Source organism: Branchiostoma floridae, chromosome 1 (assembly GCF_000003815.2).
Source record: "Branchiostoma floridae strain S238N-H82 chromosome 1, Bfl_VNyyK, whole genome shotgun sequence".
NCBI classification, from domain to species: domain Eukaryota; kingdom Metazoa; phylum Chordata; class Leptocardii; order Amphioxiformes; family Branchiostomatidae; genus Branchiostoma; species Branchiostoma floridae.
In genome coordinates this window covers 5,392,674-5,397,216 of record NC_049979.1, presented here as the reverse complement: position 1 = coordinate 5,397,216, position 4,543 = coordinate 5,392,674, and the positions used below count along the sequence as shown (strand labels likewise).

Genomic DNA, 4,543 nt, shown 5'->3' with positions numbered 1-4,543 from the left:
CGCGTCCTGTTCCCTGGCCGGTTATATTCCTCTGGCCGGCTTACTCCTCTGATTTGTTCCATTTCTACGATTTTTCCAGCGATCCGGAGTCTGGTAGAGACTAGCACAAATAGGAGGATTCGCCAAAGCGGTGTTATTGAGTTGGAACGTTTTCTAGTCAACTTTCCGTCATGTAAAGTCGATAACCTCCACATGTCTACAGATAGAACATGGAAGATTAGCTGAATCTGAGCTAAAGGGCATCCCAATAAACTCAAACTCACTCACGGTGTCGGACTCTGACATTTTTACACGTCTGTTCAATAGACAAAACCCAATTTGACAAAGCAAAATATATTCGCGGTTTTGTTATTTTGTGTATTTTTAAGACGGCATTACCATTATCTATACAGTGAGTTTGGGCACATAATGTTGTTAAAGTGACAAGGACTTCTTCCGCACTTCATACACGTATGTGAAATAAACCCTGGACTGAGTTGCAGGAACAAAAACAGCCTCTCTATGTGACTGAGATCTAGAAAGGATCCTTAAACTTGTAGTACCAGTCGCAGTTCGACAAACCTATAGTTTACCCCTGGTACAAGCTCCTAGAAGTTCCTGCAACAGACGAGTTTCACGATGGCATAATTTCAACGGGAGAATATACACGGGTCCTTTCCAATGGTTCTCGCGTTTGTTTTTCTACAATGAGTTTATGCTCAAAGTTATCTTTGTTTTTCTTATGGTAAGTTAGAAGCAGCTATAGGGTTATTACATCATTCACTATTGGAAGGAAGCAAGTTGAAAAATTGTCTGATTTCTTCAAGTTTATACGAGACAAAAAAGTATATTTTTTCCATACGCCCGATCTCAGTTGCAAAATCTCTCACTAACACAAGATTGAAAGGTGACATTGAATCTGTCACAAAGTTGTACGATCGAATGACCTAGATGCGCTATTCCTACACGTTCTGAACAGACAGAAACAGTCGAAAGTCTCTGTTCACCTACCCTCCAAGCAGAGGTTCGGCTCTGGCTATTTTTTGACGTTTTTTTTAATCGTTTTTATCGGACTTTCTGTTTTCGACCTAACACAATACAAAATAGAAAGCCAGATAAAAACGACTAAAAAAACGTCAAAAGACAGCCAGAGCCTAAACTCTGCATGGAGACTACTGTTCACAAATCTGTGCGGCCCATTGTTGAGTCCCTGACTGACCACGAACCACGGCTGTCATCACGATGTATTTCAGACTGGGAACTACGTGATGTCGCGGGCGTACCGCCGACGCTTGGCACAACAAAAGTTGGCAGACAGGAAAGCCTGACAGCCTCACCTGGTGCCTACCTGCATGATGAATGGTCCAATCTAAACATAATATCTCATGTCACAGCTACCATATCTAACACAGGACATCTCGGCGGAGATAGCGCTTACATGTAATGTATTCATAGTCTCCGAGCAGACGCGTCAGCTAGATTTTTTTTTTAAAGAAGAGTTTGGCCAAATAAAGACATCGTGACGGTGTCACCGCTACCCCCATGTTTGTCAAAGTTTGTGTTATCTGTGAGTAGACAGGAAATCATGTAGCGCTTACATTTAATGTATTCATAGTCTTAGGTTTCTCTCATGTCCAGCTACATATCGCGGAAAAAGGACTTTTCGTGGTGGTTTTGAGTTTGCGGTAGCACCATGCACTGCAGTCTCTTACTGGCATGGAAAATTTTCTTGGTGGTTTTAAGTTCGCGGTAAATTTGCAACGCGAATACCGCGAACACAAAACCATCGCGAACATTTCTGCATTTACAACACAAGCTACTCTTCACAAACACAAACTGGCTTGTGTCACAGCGTACCTGATACCTGGGTAGTACGGTACATGGGTTTGAACAACATTGTAAATTGCATCTTGTGGTGAGAGAGAACAGCACAGCAGTATCTCGCGTCAACAGGACTCAATTTTGTGGCTGACCTAAAGAATAGTGTTTATTGATCAACTCAACGTCGCATTCTTAAATCTTAAAGGAACTATCTTCACAGCCTATGTCTCGCTATAACGTTAATCCTGGTTCAGTTTTTTTTTCTATTTGCTTTTGGACAGACGAGGACAATGTGGCACTGCACTGAAGTTTTGTAACTTATATTAACAGTGCCGCATACACGGTACAGACAGAAGGTAAAGGTAGTCTTTTACCTCCCCGACCGAAGTCAGGTACCCATTTTTACACCTGGGTGAAATGAGGAAGGTCATGTCAAGTGCCTTTCCAAGGGGCACAACGTCGGGGGCACGACGGGGATCGAACTCAGGACCTATAGATTCCTAGCCGAACGCTCTACCAGTTACACCACGCCCGACGCCACAACTGGCTCAGTTGTACAGGTGTAGTGTGTGGATCCGTAACACATCACGGCATTGTTCTAGTAATGCACCTGTGCTTGATTCACGATGTGTCCACTCTCTACTGTTTACCCAATAACATCACCCAGGAAAAACGGAGTGCATCAAGGGCGAAATACTGCATACGTGATGACGACCCATTAATACCAGGGTCGTAATAAAAGAAATATGTAGTAATATTAGCTTTAGTACCGTTATCGGACTGATATGTAAGAGATTAAGAGATAATGCTAAAACTTTTACTCCTGGAAAGTTTGTTCAACCACCTGTTAAGTACAGTATTTGTGCTTGATGTGTGTAGATGCGTCTGATTTTGTGGTCATTTCATTTCCCTGTGTGTGTATATGTATGTATTTGTTTGTATGTATGTATGTGCGTGTGTGTGTCTGTGTGTGTGTGCAGTATTGTTTTAACAGAGGTCAGAGTGCCTACCCTCTTCTTCAGAAAATAGTTGTTCAAATGACCATCAACCACAAAAGCCATTAGGTCCTATGCAGACTCGTAAATATATGGTGAATGAACAGACACATGTGTGTATGTGCGTGTGTGTGTGCGTGTATGCGTGTGTGTGTGTGTGTGTGTGTGTGTGTGTGTGCGTGTGCATGTATGACATGAACATGAGTATCACTGTCCATCCCTCAATGATAATATATTGCTGACTCACTCCTTTCTTCAAGCCCTAGAGCGACCCATCAGCAGTGATAACACAATCTGATAACTTTGTTTTGTCGGAAGGCGAGTATTTTAAAGAAGGGTGTCGGCCTGTCGCCATGGGAACCGATGCAGGTCAGGCCACGGGTGGAGTCGACCATTCGCCCGGCCCTCCTGAGCGGCGGATGAATATTAATTGCTCCCCGTGTGCGAGTGGAGGTAATTTTACGCCAATAGAATAGTGTGCGTTCGCACCTCCGTGCTTTCATTCTGCCAGCAGGAAACGGACGACACTGACGCTGTTCCGGCGAACACCTCCTCACGCCACACCACAACGCCATTCCACAACAAGTAGGTGTCTTGGTCGTTTTTATACTATACGTGATTGTGAAACACTTTGTGTACGTTGTCAGCAAATTTGTACTGTTTAAGGACTTTACCGGATCATTAAAGAAATCTCGTGACAACTGTGATGATGAATACGGTATCCGGGATTTGGATAAATCCGACATAGTTTCCAGACTAGTGTGCATTACTCAAATCGTTCGTCCCTAACGTATTTTCGACATCCTAGGATCCCTAAGCTGTTTAGGAACGATCAATTTAGACTCGGCAAAACATTACATGCACTTACGGAAGTACTCACGGGTAGCGCGCACACCTGTCCACGGATACCTGCCTTTACGACATTGTTTCCTCTTGTTATGTTAACGATCTGGATGTGCCATGTGTAAACTGATTTACACAAATGGACCGTTAGCATTCGTGAGGTCAGGTCTAACAAAAATATGTAACCCAGTGCATAGTTGATGTGGTATTTTTTCCTAAAAAGATTACAGAATTTGTCTGAATGCAATGTACAAATCTCTTCCTAGAGAAGAAGTCAGAAAATATTAGAAGAGTATTCGTCAATCATATGTTACAGGTACATGAAATAAGTATACTCCTGTTATACAAGATCAAGTCCCCAGTAATATACGATACAGAGATATAAATCAAAACTATCAAAGCAAGATTTCGCAGAAATGAACAGAGCAAATTAAATACTAGAATACAAGATAAACAAAATAACAGTTGTATTTATGGCGACAATTATAATCATGTGGTACATAATCATTTACCATTTAATTCTCATTTCATTTCATCCCTTTCCCAGATTACCTCTCGAAATTTGTCAAACATATACATAGAATAACATTGTGTCGATATTCTCTGGTGCCTCACAAGGTCTCCAGTGGACACTACTTTTCAATCCTGCTTCAGGGTGGATGCGTTATCACCAGTCGAATAGATTCAATCTGGCCAAAATGAGAGTCCTTCCGATGCGTTACCGCAGTTCGTTAAGTTTGTGTCGCGGGTTTGAAGCAAGTGAGTGTGAGATCCAAAACCCGTGACGGAACCACGAGCTTATGTTGTACCCATAAACAGATGTGTGTTATGACAGTCCTGTCATTACCTGGGGCGTGGGAAACTACCAAGACTCTTACCTGCGCTTCTTAAGAGTTTAAGTCTTC

The 4,543-nt window shown here is 42.5% G+C and overlaps 1 protein-coding gene and 1 long non-coding RNA gene across 2 annotated transcripts in view; one reads left to right on the top strand and one right to left on the bottom strand.

The window, feature by feature from the left end:
- Nucleotides 1–4,543, bottom strand: part of LOC118420260 — a 26,240-nt gene that overhangs the window by 10,041 nt on the left and 11,656 nt on the right. The window lies entirely within an intron of this gene.
- The window catches only part of LOC118420234 (homeobox protein otx5-like), a 46,338-nt gene continuing 45,024 nt past the window's right edge, over nucleotides 3,230–4,543 (top strand). The window contains exon 1 of the mRNA XM_035826957.1: nucleotides 3,230–3,380. The gene's annotated coding sequence lies outside the window, so the exon portion shown is untranslated. The remainder of the gene's footprint in view (nucleotides 3,381–4,543) is intronic.